Source organism: Camellia sinensis, chromosome 12 (assembly GCF_055761805.1).
Source record: "Camellia sinensis isolate YWXY chromosome 12, ASM5576180v1, whole genome shotgun sequence".
Classification (NCBI taxonomy): domain Eukaryota; kingdom Viridiplantae; phylum Streptophyta; class Magnoliopsida; order Ericales; family Theaceae; genus Camellia; species Camellia sinensis.
In genome coordinates this window covers 130,456,179-130,473,265 of record NC_138972.1, presented here as the reverse complement: position 1 = coordinate 130,473,265, position 17,087 = coordinate 130,456,179, and the positions used below count along the sequence as shown (strand labels likewise).

Genomic DNA, 17,087 nt, shown 5'->3' with positions numbered 1-17,087 from the left:
AACAGAAGTCAACTATCTGTTTAGATAAGCAATAAGCAATAAGCAATTAGGCACTTGAAATTGAAAGTTACAATACTGAGAGTAACTAGTAAATCACATTATATACTCGATTATCATCTACCGTTTACATGATTTTTTTATAAAGTATTTTTGACAAAGGAACTACAACAGATTACCTGATTTAGCAAAACTACATGATTTAGCCAACAAACTACATGGTTCCAAAACAGAAAAAATATATATATATACCTTGGACCTTAGAAAAAAATATACCTAGGAGATGGTGTTGAATCAATGACATTACAACACATCTTTTCAAATTATGTGAACTCGATGACTGGAATAAGCAAGAAGGGTAAAAGATCAATACCAACTGAGAAGGACCATCAATAGAGTTCCATGGCACAAAAATAATAAAATCACAAATCTAATAACCATTGAACAATATGTATTACAGACAGGTCATCATAACAACCAATCAATGGACCCCATTGAAGCAAACAACTCAAATCAGCTCAAGTTGATTAACATGATATCGGGTCAAAACTTCATGTAAATTCAACATACCAAGGATTCTCTGTATTCAAATTCCTGTCTTTGTCCTATTACATCTTGAATCATTGGATCATGTGAAAATCTTGAGACATATGAATCTCGATGTATAATCCAATAATTAGAAGTGTATTAGGATAAGAAAATAGAAGAATTTAGTGAAAAAAAAATCCTGCGCGTACTTTTAAGTACAATGTTTAGATTATCAGTTTATAACTTGCCAAAAGCTCGAGCAATCAATTTGTCTTCTTGGCACCAGAGAGAAATTATATGCAGAGGTCTGTGCTTGTTCATATATAGACATACCTCAAGTAATGGGGAACACCATATTGGTGAAACAGTTGGAGGAGTTGCCATTGCCTTTTCCAACATTTCTGATAAAAATTCACTAATGTTTCATTACATTCATGAATTTAAATGCATGAAATTCAACAGAATTAATAGTACCAAATGAAGCTAGCTTACCCAAGCAAGAAAATTAACGAGTTTTAGAACATGTTCAAACCTATCTCAAACAAGATGAACACAAATTGAACTTAAGTAGTTTGGTTAATTTTTTATACCTCTAATATTGTATGTGTTTCCAACGTTGTTCTTTAGATGTTAATCAACCGCTCACCCAACTTTTGTTGCATTGAGCTGTCTTTGGAACTCAAGGAGACGGAGGAGCAAGCCTATTAATCAAAAAAAAAAAAATCCAAAAAAAATTCAAATATTAATCAAACGATGGTCTAGTTTGTCTCTTGTAATGATCATCTACCATTTCTATTACATCCACTACCACTTGTCACTAACATCTATCAGTCTCTTTTGCACATTACCTCAAGTTTGAGAAGATAATATGCAACCAGAGTTAGTAAGAAACTAAAAAATTGACAGTACAAACCTCTAGCTCACTTGTTTTTCATTCTGCACTATTTGAGCTTCGGAAAATGGCATCAGAGGCTGAATACAAGCTCAATGCATACCTTAGGAGGGAAACACAGAATCCGGCTTCTGTGACTATTTGTGTGCACTGAAGGAAGAAACATAACCTGTAATCTTTGAGTTGGCTCTATGTACTTCCTCCTTGAAACTTTGCGAAAAAAGGCTGCACGTAGTGTTAAGAAGGATCAGATCAACTATCAAAGTAAAGTTTTACTTATCAAAAAGGGGTCACTTTATTCCAAAACCGAGTTAATCGTTAGCATGGAATCCACACCTAATGTAAAGGAAAGAAACAAAAATAACCTTGCCCAAGAAGATACTCAAAGATTGATTTGACTAGTATGTTACAGTTCCAAACAGAGATGTCATGTCAGCTTGCATTCAGCTATTACTGCATTGCTAAAATCCTCCACAGATCGAAAGGCGAGAGACACTACAAGGTGGGGATTATGGAGAAAAGAAAAGGAATAAAGCAGCTTCATAGCATACACAAGGTTACAAGTAATTATAAGATTTTCAGCAATAATTGGGTCAAAATCTTTACATATAGAGAGTTTGTCAATGTTCATCTTGTCTATCATCTTTGTAATATGATTCAATTTACTCAATTCCAACAACAATATGCTATAAGGTATTTCACATATCACTAGGAGTTCGAAAATACTGCATTAACGATCCACATCACTAAGGTAGCCAAGTCAATCAACCTGCTGGATCCAAGACAAACACCAGTCAGACCCATATTGGGTAGCTGGTCACACAAAAATCAGCCTGCTGGACCAAACAAAACCGACTAGTGATTATAGCAAATCATCTAGTGATTATACATACCTAAGGAAGATAAAAAAAAACACAAAAACAAAAACAAAAAACTGGAAAAAGGAATCAATTGATTACCTTATACTCCAGATGCAGCTGCTTTCTCACTTCAAAATATCCTAGAACAAAAGATACTCAAATGGCCAGTGGTACTTTGGATTTAGTATGTGAAGGTCCACAAAATCTATCTATAAAATGTCATTAGTAAATGTAGTCCATCAATTATATTGCATAAAGGATCCATTAGATGAGATGTAAAGTGAAAAATTATCATGAAAGAAAGATGTGGATTAAATAAATAATAATTTCCACCAAAATTAAAGTGACATATTATTGGAATAAATCAAAAGATATACTTAGTGTCCCACCAAAATAACAACTCACATTATATCACTGTAGTGGATGAAAAAGAAAACACCAATGTCCCACAAAAATAATGACTTATGTTACTACAACGATATGAATTACATACAGCTACACAACGATATGAATTACACACAGCCACACAATCATAATAATGCTTGTCATTATAATAACTAGAAAACCATGCATGATCTGCTCTTATGTTTCAGTTGTGCACAGTTAGGTTTGTGTCATGCTCCACTACATAAATGATTGGGCATCAGATACAATCACTAATCAAAAGCATTAATTTTTACTAACGAAGAAAAAATAGAGGTGGAGAGGACTTCTACTGATAGATGTCAAGTTCAAGAAATAAAAAATCACACTCCCAAATCAATTAAAGAAATATGTTCCCCAAATTATATATATAATCTAATGATTCCAGAAGGAAATGTGTGGCATATGTTGCAAATCATGTAAGAGAGTATTGCAACAACTCATAGAAGTTACGAGTGTTAAAGCTGCCATAAAATAATTCATCCTGAACAATAACAAGAACAAAATTGTCAAAACAGAAGTTACATTATTACATACCTCATAATGAAGGAATGGCATTGTAGACGCACCCGCGGGCCTCGCTACAGCTCGGACTCAATTTGTGTCACGGTCCTTAATCTGAACTAAAGAGTCCAAATCCGGCAAATCGTTTTGAGAAACAGATTTTTTGAAAAGAAGTGCCAAACATGGACTGCTTTTCCAGATACAGAGTCGCCACCTAAATATTTTATTTTAGGGGAATTTAGGAAACCCTGACTTGGTGCCAAAGGCCACGTGTCCGTCATCACCAAAGTTGCCTCGGCTCGGGAGCTTGGGTACAATTGGGGAAGGTCAGCTATGAGCACCCCCTCTCGCCCGATCCGAAGATCAGCCTCTACTAACCGTGATATCCGTTTTTGAAAACGTTATGTGTTCTTATTCCGGTTATTAGCCTAGAATTACTATGTTATGCGCACAGCAAACAAGTATAGACCAAATCCTCTGAATTGGAACAAAACATAGCATGTTTGTTTTGAAAAATGGTTTGTTACTCGCAAGTAGGCTAAAATGCGAGTTTTTCCACCTTCGAGTGGGCTTTTAGAAAAACATGATTTTGCCACTATCTAGTGGGCTTAAAACTCACAGTTTTAATGCATTATCCCAATTTAAGCAATTTGACCTTCATCCACAGGCATTCAAGCAGTTATATCACATAAGCAGCTAGCCTCATGGTAATCGTGCAATTATGTTAACATTCACACGCTTGCGAGATGCTAAAGCATAAATACTTACAATGTACTCCGTGCCAAAACAATAAACTAGTTAGCAAACATGCGTGATCCTAGTTCATGTTAAAGTGGCTAATGCAACGCATACAGAATGCAACCAGCGTAGGCTCGGCTAGTCTATAAATGACATGTGAAAATGCACAAGTAGCATGTATTCAAGTTAGATTTGAAATACTTATGCAGTTAGTATGATGCGCCGAGCCTGGTGCATGCAAGACTAATGAATGATGCACGCATGCACAGCATAAGGTATGCTAATTTAAATATGCCCTAGTCTACCATCATAAGCCGGTAAATAAAAGGGAAGAAAGACGTGGGGTTGGAAGACATGCACACACGCACCCACACTTATTACACAATTGCCCTCGCTCGGAGGGTGCGAAAGAATAATACAGTCCGAATAGCAAACCAACTATCCTAACTAATTAATTATTAGAGACCAACTAAATTAGTTAAGCAAATCAACTAAGCTAAGAAAACAGTAAAGGCCTTGGGAAGAGGATCCAATGCACGCATGCTCGGGTTTGCTCGGAAATCCAACGCCATGCACAAGTTTGCCTCTGCTTTAACTGTTCTGCTTCTCTGAAAATTGTACAACTCCCAAGGTTGCTTCTCTGAGTGTTTTGGGACACTACCGGCTGAGTGATATCATCACCGGCCATTTAGAATGGTCATCGGCTAAAAATTGTGCTCTCGGCCAAACACTCTTTGCCGATCGGCACTCTACACTGCCGGCCGGCAAATTATTCATGCTGAATCTGTTTTGACAGCAGCAGAGGACAGAACTTGGCATGGCAATGTATTTCAAGCAATGTATGCACCAATCACACCCCTTATCATATTCATGACTCAAAGTGATATGATTCTCGGTTCTCGGACCACCAATTGCACATTTCCATGCGTGATGGCCCTAGAAACCAAGTGTGCACTTTTGATTTCAAATGTCATGCAATGCACATAAACAGACAAATGGAGCTCAACCTCTATCACAATCAATTCAAGAGGAAAGGCACGCATGCCAATGCAATGCAATCCTAAGCATGTGAGCCTAAGTGTGCAATATGGGCATGCAAGCAAATGATGATGCTAGGCACACAACCTAAGGAATCAATCATGCAAGGCATGGGATGACAAGCATTCAACATGTAATATGGGCATGCAAGTAAGCAAGGCATGTGACAACATGTTGGGCAACTTAGCCGAGATAAATGCATGCCAAATGTGATGTCACCTAAACATGCAACAACACATGATATGCCAAGTATACAATCAACACACAAAGGGTGGACTTAAACCAATTTAGGCAGCCCTCAAGCAAGCCCAAAACAGTGACCAACAACTAAGGAAATGAGGCCAATTGCACATATAAGCATGCATATAAACATGGTCCATCACTTATGCACAAAGAGCAACTCTCAAGCACACTTAAGAAGATGCAAACATGGACTAATGGCATGCACATAAGCTCTGAAAATCATGTTAGAAATGGTTTCAAACCAACTAAACAAAGACAAGCCAAGCATGCAACATGGTCCAAAACTTAAGGCAAGCCAAAGGGGAGGTAAACCAAGGCTAGGTCAACCAAGCCTCACAAGGCCAAAGGGACTGTAGACGTCCCCGAACGCCCCGGGAGGGTGAGTCCCGTTCCGTTCATTTTGGGGGTCACTACAGCTCGGACTCTTAAATCGTTACGGTTCTTAATCTTGAACCAAAGAGTCCAAATCCGACAAATCGTTTTGAGAAACAGATTTTTGAAAAGAAGTGCTAAACATGGACTGCTTTGCCAGATACAGAGTCGCCATCTAAATATTTTTTATGGGGAAATTTAGGAAACCCTGACTCGGTGCCGAAGGCCACATGTCCGTCATCACCAGAGTTGCCTCGGCTCGGGAGCTAGGGTACGATTGGGGAAGGTCAGCTATGAGCACCCCCTCTCTCCCGATCCGAAGATCGGCCTCTACTAACCGTGATATCCATTTTTGAAAACGTTATGTGTTCTTATTCCATTTATTAGCCTAGAATTACTATGTTATGCGCACAGAAAACAAGTATAGACTAGATTGCCTAATTTGGAAATAAGCATTGCATATCCGTTTGTTTTGAAAAAATGTTTTGAAATTTGCTACTCGCAAGTAGGCTAAAATACGGATTTCAACGAGTTTTCCCAACTCAAACAATCCAACCTTCACCCACAGGCATTCAAACAGTTTATAACACATAAGCATCTAGCCATATGGTAAGCATACTATCATGATAGCACTCACACGCATGCGATAATGCTAAAGCATAAATACTTACATCGTACTCCGTGCCGAAACAACAAACTAGTTAACAAACATGCGTGATCCTAGTTCATGTTAAATTGACTAATGCAGCACATACAGGATGTAATTAGATAGGCTCGACTAACCTAAACATGGTATGTGAAATGCTACAACTATCACGTATTCAATTTGGAATTGAAGTACAAATGTAGTTAGCGTGATGTACCGAGCCTGGTGCATGTAAGGCAAATGTATGGATGCACGCATGCATAGCATAAGGTATGCTAATTTAAACATGCCCTAATCTACCATCATAAGCAGGTAAGTAAAAGGGAAGAAAGAAGTGGGGGTTGGAAGACATACACACCACTCACACACACTTATTACAGATTTGCCCTCGCCCGGAGGGACCAAATAAATAATACAAATTAATTAACTACGCAAGCTAATTAAATATTACATATTGCCTAATCAGTTAACAAACTAATTAAGCTGGGAAAAACAGATAAATCGCCTCGGGAGGAGAGCTCGATGCAATGCATGCTCGGTCCTGCTCGGAAGTGCACCGCCATGCATAGGCTGCCTCTGTTTTCCTTGCTGTGCTCCTCTGAAGGCTACCAAAACATCAGGACTGCTTCTCTGGATACTGGGGAATGCCATCGGCTGAGTAGGATTACCACCGGCAGTGGTATGTGGTCACCGGCCATCTATGAAGCTATCGGCAGAAGGATAATTGCCGGTCGGCACTGGATACTGCCGGTCGGTAGAAAGCTCCTGCAGAATCTGCAATTGACAGCAACAGAGGGCAAGGCAGAGCATGGCAATACAATTCAAGGCATATATGCACCAATCATGTCCCTTATCATGTTAGTGACTCAAAGGGACATGTTCCTTGGTTCTCGGACCATCAATCGCGCATTTCGATGCGTGATGGCCCAAGGGACCAAGTGTGCACACTTTGATGTCAAATGACATGCAATGCAAACCAACAAACAAATGGGGACTTAACCTCTATCATGGATAGTCAAGAGGTCAAGCATGCATGCCAATGCAATGCAACCTAAGCATGTTAACTAGGCATGCAATACGGCAATGCAAATGAGCATGCAAGAAACGCAAGGCATAGAGCAATGCAACTAACAAGTTTGCAAGGCTAATGTAGGCATTCAAGCACGTAAGCCAACATGTGACTTCATTCAATCATGTGATTTCAAACATGCGACAACTCACCGATATACTACAATATACAAGGAGAGCATGCGACAAACAAAGAGATGGACTTAAACATGATTTGGGCAGCTCTAAATAGGCCCAAAACAGTAGCCATAGTGCTATAAAATGAGGGCTAAATGACATGCAAACATGCATGCGCACAAGGACCAACACTTAAGCATAAAAAGGCAATTCTCAAACACACTTGAAAGAGGCATAACATGGACTAATGGCATGCAAGGTAAGCATTGAAAATCATGTTACAAAGGGTATTAAGCCAATTAAACAAGACAAACAAGGCATGCAAACGAAACCAAAAACCCGAGGCAAGCCAAGAGGCTTAAACCAAGAATAAATCAACCAAGCCTTACAAGGCTAAGAGGGCTTAAAAAAGGTCTAGTGCAGACCTAAACAACACCCAAGGGACACCTAGATGGCATCTAAATGGCTCAAAATCAAAAGCATGCACAATGACCAAAACATGGAGCATGCAAGTCAAGCTTCCAAAGCTTCAAAGAGGTGTCCAAAGAAAGCATACAAGTATGTCAAAGGGACTGAAATTATGCTATAAATGATGCCAAATCATTAGAATAAAGCAAGTAGTGCATGCTACATACTCACACACTTGAGGCCAACAAGCCAAAATGCAAAGGGGGCATATAATGCATGCCATGGCCGACCCAAACAACTATGGACAGACCTCTATCATGGCAAAATAAGCACACAAGCTTCACAAAACTAGACCTAAAACATGTTCGAATAATGGTTTACAACCTAAGGCATATTAAGGCCTAAACATGGCATTACAAGGTAGATATGCTAAGCATGCATGGTGTACCAAAACCAAGTAAAAACAAAGGCATATTATGACATAATAAGCACAAAAAACAACTAAGGCATGGTCAATATGAAGCTTAGCTAGGTGCTCCCTCAAGAGGCTAAAAACGGTCCTTTTCAAAGACAACAAGGAGAGGGGGTGACCCTCTCCTCCCTAGGACCTCAAGGCACCATCCTCACCTCTGAAATCCCTCAAGATTTCAGTGGTGAGGAGGCCCAAACACCAAGGTCCTGGAGCTCACTCAAAATGGCCCAAAATGGGGCCTTTCAAGGCCTAAGAGGGGTCAAACTCCTCCAAACCACAAAACACTCTTAATAAACAATCAAAAGGGCTAAAAAATAGAACTTTTTTGTATTATACACTAAGCACAAAAATAGTTCTAAGATAGGGAAAAATACAATGCGAAAATGGGGAATATAAAGGTAAGTTTCTTACCCTTGAAGACCCTCTCCAACAATGGTGGACCAGCTGCTCCTCCAAGCTCAAAACCACCCAAGAACCTCAAGAACAACCTCTTAGAACCTCAGTAGCTAAGGGAAGGTGAAACACTATGTGTTTGTGTGCAATAGTAAGACACAAACACAATTAAACACACACAAAGGTCAAAAGAGAGAGGTATAGAGATAGAATGTGTATGGATTCTAACCCTAGAACTCAAAAACCCTAATATGGCTGTCTAAACTCTCTAAAGTGTCTAACCCTAAGCAAGGGAGAGAAGGGCTCCTCTTATAGAGCTTTTTGTCTTGTAAAGCTTACAAGACAAGCTTCTAAAGAGCGAGATCCCTCCATACACGTGTATGGAGGGGAGCCAAATGCAAGACAGCTGTGATAAAATATCTGCAAAAACAAATGCACAGTAGTCGGCTGGCCAAAGATGCCATTTTGGCAAAAGAGAGTGCCGACCGGCAATAAATAGTGCAGACCGGCAATATACATTGCCGATGGCAGCAAAAACCAGCCAGTGGCCTCTGGCCATGGCCGGTGGTGTGTGGGGATGCCTTACAAGGCATTCCCTGCCCCTCCAAGGCAAAATGCAAGTGTTTGGTGCAAAACCAGACACTGAACAGTCAAGTTCGGAGATCCTGAGGCAAGGCGCGTAGCCGAGACCTCCAGGAACTCCAAACGAACACAAACATGGATAATCACCAAATGTTCCAACGGTGACGTCCAAGTCTTGAGGACGGTCAAAAATGGGGTGTCTACAGGGACTTAAAATAGGTCTAATGCAGACCTAAACAAAGCTAAGGATGTACTTAGATAGCATCTAAGTGGTCTAAAAATGCAAGCATATTCCAAGGCCTAAACAAGGGGCATAAGGCAACAATATTTAAAACACATTGAAGGGGGGTCAAATGCAAGCATATGGGCACATCATGAGGTCTGAAATAACATGTTAAGTGGTTCCAAACCACTGAAACAAAGCAAGGATGACATGCTAGAAGGGCCAAAGCTTAAGGCATACAAGAGGGATTACATGGTAGCTATACAAAGCAAGGCATAGATGACTCAAATGACTTAAAACAGTCCCTTAACACATCAAAATATGCATATAAGCTTCACAAAGGTTGGCCAAAACACAAAAGCATGGTAGTCTAAATGCTATACATGCATTGAGGCAAATCATGGCATTACAAGGTACGTATGCTAGGCAAGCATGGTGTACCAAAACCAACATACAACAATGCTATATTATGACATAATAAGCATGAAAATCAGTCAAGGCATAGTCAATACACACTCAAACTATATGCTCCCTCAAGAGGTTAAAAATGGCCCTTTTCAAGGACAACAAGGAGAGGGGGTGGCCCTCTCCTTCCTAGGACCTCAAGGCACCATCCTCATCACTGAAATCCCTCAAGATTTCAGTGGTGAGGAGGCCCAAACACAATGGTCCCGGAGCTCAACCGAAATGGCACAAAACAAGGGCCAAACAAGCCTTAAGAGAGGTCAAACAACCCCAAAGCTTAAAACACCCTTAACAAATTATTTAGAGTACTCAAAAACAAGACTTTTCTATGTTATATGTTAAGCTCAAAAACAGTTGCAAATATGGCAAAACAAGCTATGAAAACAAAGCTTAAAAGGGGTAAAAGCTCACCCTTGAAGCACAACAGCAAATCAGCAACTTTTGGACCAAGAAAAGGGAGTAGAGAACTAAGTATTTGTATGCAAAAGTGCAAAGAAAATGCACTTTTGAGCACAAACAAGCCCTAAACCTTAGAGAGAGAGGCAGAAAAATGTAGAGAGAGAGGGAGGTTTTTGCTCTCTTTTTGTCTATCTCTTCCTCTTCCTCTTGTATCTCTCTTTTTATCTCTCTTGAGAGCTTGATTGATATAGAGATATATCAATCTACAGCTCCTCAGAAGTCCCACGTCCAGGCATGGGCTGGGGTATGGCCTGGAATGACAGCTGCCAGCTGTCTGCAGAAATATCTGTTGAAAACCACATTTGGCCGGCCGGCCATAAAAGTGGCCGACCGGCAGTCAAATTGGCCGGCCGGCCATCACATTTGGCCGATGGCAACATAACACAGTCGGTGACCTCAAGCCATGGCCGGTGGAGTGTGGGGATGTCCCAAAGGCCATTCTCTGCCCTCCAAAGCAAAAACACAAGTGTTTGGTGCAAAACCAGACACAAAACAGTCGAATCGAGAGATCCTGAGGCAAAGCGCGTAGCCGAGGCCTTCGGGAACTCAAGACAAACACAAAACATGGATGATCACCGAGTGTTCAAGCGGTGACATCCAAGTCTTGAGGACGGTCAAAAATGGGGTGTCTACAGTTGCCCCTCTTTGACAGAACTCGAAAATCATAACAATGACGGGAGTGAATGTCAAAGCCCAGAGACGACTCATTTTTGACAAGGCCGAAGACTTAGACAAACATGCAAGACAGACAAGATATGCGCCCGAAGGTAGGGGCAAATGCAAGACAATGCACAAAGCCGAACATAACTCATGATCATGCAAAGAAAGCTGTAACGAAACATAACATGCGACAGTTTTAAGCTAGCATACACCAAACTACACTATGATGCAGAAAGGATGTAAGAGAATTATGTAATTCTCGATACGTCTCACTCGGAGAATACAATACCTGCGCGGTTCGTCTGGTTGCACCAGCTTCAAATGAACCGTACATACAATATCGTGCCTGAAAGAAAGAAAGCTTAATAGGTACAGATATTGTTAGCAGTATGCAAAATGATATGCGATATACAAAACTATGTATAGTAATGCAGATGAAAATGCAATGCAATTGAATCATAATCAAATTATGAGCGGTCCAAAACCACACAAATGCCAAATAGATTGATGGAAGTAACAAGTCCGTCTACCATAGAAAAGGTGCCGCAACCCTTAAACCAACATACCAACGTGGAATAGATGCGTACACATGCAGAACTATGAGTGATGTAGACGGACACAAGAACAAGTAATTGGGTGGAATGACACAGGTAGGGAAATGACCCGCTGAAGAAAGACCAATGATCCTAATGCTGGATGCAAAAATTACACTACGATGTAATATATATAATGGATATGGCAAGTAGTCAAACCAAATCTTGCCGAAGAAAGGCATGGACACACACAAACCACGTCTAACATAGAACGGTCATACAGAACTATGAGTGTATAGACGTAAAAAGTATGGGTACGTACCAGACCAAGCCCAACATGGAAAGGCGCAAGCCATTGATGGAAGTGATGCGGTAAATGCATGCAAGATACAATGCAACATATACAAATATGCAATGGAATGGATATTTATAATGGATAAGGCATGCGGGCGAAACCAAATCTTGCCTAGGAAAGACATGTACTCAAACAAACCGCATCTAACACAGAAACGGTGCCGCAACCCTCAAACCAACATACCAGCGTGGAATAGGCGCGTGCATATGCAGAACTATGCTTCGATGTGAAAAGTGTGGGCATATACCAGACCAAGCTCAACATGGAAAGGCGCAAGCCATAGGTGGGGGTGATGCAGTGAATGCATGCAAGCTACAATGCACTATTTACAAATATGCAATGGATGGGCGTAAATGCAATATTTACAGTAAGATGCATGACATATACATTATATTACGGTGAAATGCATGACATATGCATTATATACAATGATGTGCATGACATATGCACTATTTACAATGATGCATGACATATGCACTATTTTTTGATGAAATGCGAATGATGCATGTTGCTTTTTTGAAATGCGCGACAGCGCGCGGCGTAGGACGCATGATAATACATGAACTTTAAATGCGCGGCAACGCGCGGTTATTGAGATACATGACAATGTAAATGGAATGTGCACATCAATTCACTAAAGGTCTTGCACCTTCCGAGGATTTAAGGTCTCCTAGACCGTCGTATGTACAGGACGGTGTGATGCGCAAAATAGCGCGATTAAATGCATGCAAAACAAGACAATGCAATTGATTTGAAATGCACAAGACAGTGCGATTGATTTAAAATGCACAAGACAGTGCGATTGACATGTGTATGATACTTACAAGATATGTGCGCAACAATGCGAACTAGATAACGCATAACCAGCGCGCTCACGACAAAGCGTCGTAATGCAATGCAAGTAAGGCAACTTTCACATCTTGTAAGGGACAAAAGGATACAAAAGGATACTCCTCACACATATTCGAGTGCTACGCATAGAAGACACGGTCCGAGGCCAAAACGGAGGCCGATTGAGCTTCGGAAATGCCTTTTCATGTACTATCTTGAGCAATGAAGGCCCAAAATTACAAATCTGACCCAAACAAGGTTGTAGGAGGCTCACCGGCCCGAAGGGGGAGTCACCGGCTGTTCATCGGCCATCAAAATACGTCACCGGCCAAATATTTGGCCGACCGGCCAAAAATGTAGCCGACCGGCCAAAAATGCCTGAATCGGGGCAGTTTGACTTTTCACCTCGGGTCTGTTAAAATAGGGTTTCAAACCCTATTTTTCTCATTTCTCTCTAGCCGAAAATACTTCCTCCCTCTCTCTAGGACATTTTTCTTCCTTCATTCCTCATTTTTCTCGTGTTTTTGCGCCCGTTTCGTCGTTGGATTCGCGAAATTCTTCGCGTTTCGAACATTTTGAACCGAACATTTCTTTGTTTTGGTGCTTCCTTTGCCATTTCCGCTTTTTGGGGTTTGTTCCCCTCGTTTTCCTCTCGATTCCTATACCCTTTTCACTTCCCGGCTTTTCCGGCCATTTTCCACCCTCTCAGGGGTTGACTTTTCGTTGACCTTTCACATTCCAGCCTGATTTTCACTTTTCCGGTCATTTTCTCACGACCATTGACATAGCGGATGATATCCCACAGGGCGGGACTCCCCCGGATCACGAGATGGACCCCAGGGCCAAGCTCCTCCCCTTGAGCGTCCGCCCGTTCGACCTAGCGACCTACCGACCGGCGTTTCACGTGCTTCCTCCCGACGGACTTCGTCAGTTCAGGAGCTTCGAGAGGGGCGTGCCTCCAGAGCTTCTCTTGCGCGAGCCTACATCTCATTTGTCCTTTGGCGCTTCCGAGGTAACATTCTTCCCTCTGCTTTACTTTCCACAACGTAGAACACTTAGCTGCCATAACTGATTATGCTCTTTAACTGCTTAACCCAAATGCACTGAGGCACTGTACACTGTAATCGACCGTGAACACACTTGCAACTGTTATCTGTTTGAATCTGAACACGTGCACACACACTGCACTCGCCCTGAACCACTCAAATACACTGACACATCAGTCACTGTAGTTCACTATGAGCACACCGGCACCCGATATCTGTTTGAATCTGGAAAATGTGCACACATGCTGTATCTACAACAAACCACACACACACACTGACACATCATATGTTGTAGTTCACTACCAAATCTGAATGCTTTTCAAAATTGTACTTTAGCGTTTCTTCGCCATTGTCTACTTGAAAGCAAGGAGATTCCCATACCGTCCGGGGATATGGGAATATTGCTGCTCGGGATTGGTATGCAAAGTTACCCGATGCGGTCCGTCGTATTGTTGACCAGGCCGGATTTGGCACATTTTGCAGAGGGCTTTCCAGGCTGACGACGAGCAGGCCTCTCCTTGCCGCTCTAGCAGAGAGGTGGTGGGACACCACCACTCGTTCCACCTTTCTGCGATGGGAGACATGACGATGACTCCCTACGATTTTTCGATGCTCACAGGCATCGGGCTAGGGGGTGATCCGATCCCCTTCGATACTGATATGGATGAGTGGACAGCTGCTCAGATCCATCTGCTTGGCGAGGTGCCGCCTCTTGCGCGTCCCGGCTTCGTTCAATATTCATGGTTCGAGGTCCAGTTTAGGGTCCAGCCAGCTTTGACCGAGGAGGATCCGATGACTCAGGAGGCTGTGGAGAGATACGCACGTGGCTTTCTCACATTCCTGTTTGGGACTACCATTTTCGCCGATCGGGCGAACACTGTGCCTCTCTGCCTGCTTAGTGCACTGGTGGATGTCAGGCAGATCCTGCACTACGACTGGGGCGGCGCTGCTCTGGCCACTCTCTATGGGTACATGAGCTCAGCTTCCCGTGGCAGTGGGCAGTTGCTCGGAGGCTATTGGCGTGCTTGGGAGGTACATTTTTCTTTTTCTGCTTTACATTTCTGTACTCTATACACTGCACACACTGTAATTTCTGTTTCATGCTGATCGTATACTGCACACACGGCACATACACATACCCTGCTTTATACTGACTGTACACTACTCACACTGTACACTCTGCTCAACACACTGCACAGTACACGGTCCTGTAATTTCTGCTTCATTCTGTGTTCTGCTTTATCTGATAACCCTTTTGGTATTTGCTCTGCAGTTGTGGGTCTATGCCTACTTTCCGAGACTTGCCCCAGTGCCAGACGTAGAGACCCCTCTCGTCGTCCCATTTTCGTGTCGCTTTAACATGAGGTGTGTGCAGAGACCGCGGGAGACATTCATCTTTTTCCGCCGCTACTTTGACACTATTACCCTTGCAGAGGTATGTTCAACTTTTAGAGTTTTATTTAAGCTTCGCTTTACACTGTATTTTCAATATCAGTAAATAACAAACTGCATGTCATTTACAGACCACTTGGCAGCCTTGGGCTCCACTACCTGCAACGATTCGAGATCGGTTTGCTGGTGCAGAGGAGACTGCACGTTTCAGGATTTTGCTGGAGGGCCCGGTCTGTCGGGCTTAGTACCTAGGTGAGCGTTTCCTACGCCAGACCCTGGGCTTGCCAGAGCAGATAGTTCCAGGTCCGCCTCCTACCCACATGAGAGACACCGAGAGGTTCACCGCCGAGGAGATGGCCGATTACACGATCGGCTGGGACGCGGAGGGCTTTAGGGGCAAGGGCGACTACAGAGAGTACGTCCAGACCTACATTATGCGGCCTCTGAGCGGTGGCCGTCGAGCTGAGAGAGAGAGACCCGCGGTGTCGGTAGCTAGGGTAGGAGCGGGGGCTGGAGCAGGAGCATCGATGAGGGCTCGGGCCCGCAGCAGGAGTGGAGTTCAGAGAGGGCGAGGGGCTGGTTGGCCTGCTCTGCCCATGGCGATGACATGCAGAGGGCGCGGCGGGGCGACCTACCAGATCCCTATTGCTCCCCCTCCGCCTGATCACGAGTTGGTCGGTTTCTACGACCTGCCTCCGGTATGTACTACTACATATTGCATTCTGCATAGTTAGTTCATTTCATTTGATTTGATATTTCGCAGAATATTGATGCTTCTTAATACTTTTGCAGGCCTCTTCTGAGTACACTCGCCAGTCCTTGGAGCTGACCACTTCAGTGATGGGGATGCTCCAGTAGAGCCTCGACCTTCTATCCATTTATAGCATTCCGGTATGTCCTTTTAGCCACGATCTCGAGCCATACATAAACTGGTTCACATACTCTGACATACAAAACGACACCTGACATACTGCCCTCACAGCATTTGATGCATCGTATTCTGTACTGATAAATTGCTCATGGCATTCACACACTGTACTCATACACTGCATTTTGCACTGATACTATGTTCACAGTTTTTACATACTGTACTCATACACTGCATTCTGCACTGATACTCTGTTCACAGTATTCACACACTGTACCCAAACACTGCATTCTGTATTGATACTCTGTTCACAGTACACTGATGCATTCGCTTTTTGTACTTTTCAGCATCCCTTCCAGATCCCTGCCATAGGAGGTGCCCCAGCTGGACCTTCTGTTCCTACCGGAGGAGATGGGAGAGTATACCCCTGCACCAAGGCGGGACGCACCCATGTCGGGAGTAGCTCACGGTCGCCAGTTCCAGGCGATGACATGTATGAGGCGGAGACAGAGGCGGAGGCAGAGTCGTCGTCGGAGGAGACTGGAGACGGCTCGGACTCGGACTCAGATGACAGCGCTGATGATGCTCCTGGACCTTCATCCAGGAAGAGGACGAGGACGGACCCCTAGACCCACAGCCTTTTGTCATTGATCCAGATTTTTGCTGTTTTTCTTTTTCCTTTTCTTTTGTACCTTTTGCTGGTAGCTAGAGTACTTTGTACTGCCGCAGGCAGATTTTTATTTCCAAAACCATGTACTTGAAAAAGATGATGAAATGAAACAAACTTTTTGTCTGAAAAAGTGTTGCATTTGTACATTTCATATGTTGCATCGCATTGCATCATGTTACATCTCAAACGAAATGAAATTGATCTGTTGTCTGAAAATTGAACACTTGCATTGTAATAATCAGATAACGAACCAGCCAATAGCAAAAACAAACCATACCAACCACTGCACATTCTGAACACTCGG

At 42.7% G+C, this 17,087-nt stretch overlaps 1 long non-coding RNA gene across 1 annotated transcript; it reads right to left on the bottom strand.

Annotated features, from left to right (window-relative positions):
- Positions 1–335: 335 nt before the first annotated feature.
- On the bottom strand, positions 336–1,688 carry LOC145804276 (uncharacterized). The gene is made up of 3 exons (XR_014345908.1): positions 1,521–1,688; positions 1,116–1,226; positions 336–926 (listed from the first exon to the last, which is right to left on the bottom strand). It is a non-coding gene; the product is annotated as an uncharacterized LOC145804276 (long non-coding RNA).
- Between the last annotated feature and the right edge of the window lie 15,399 nt (positions 1,689–17,087).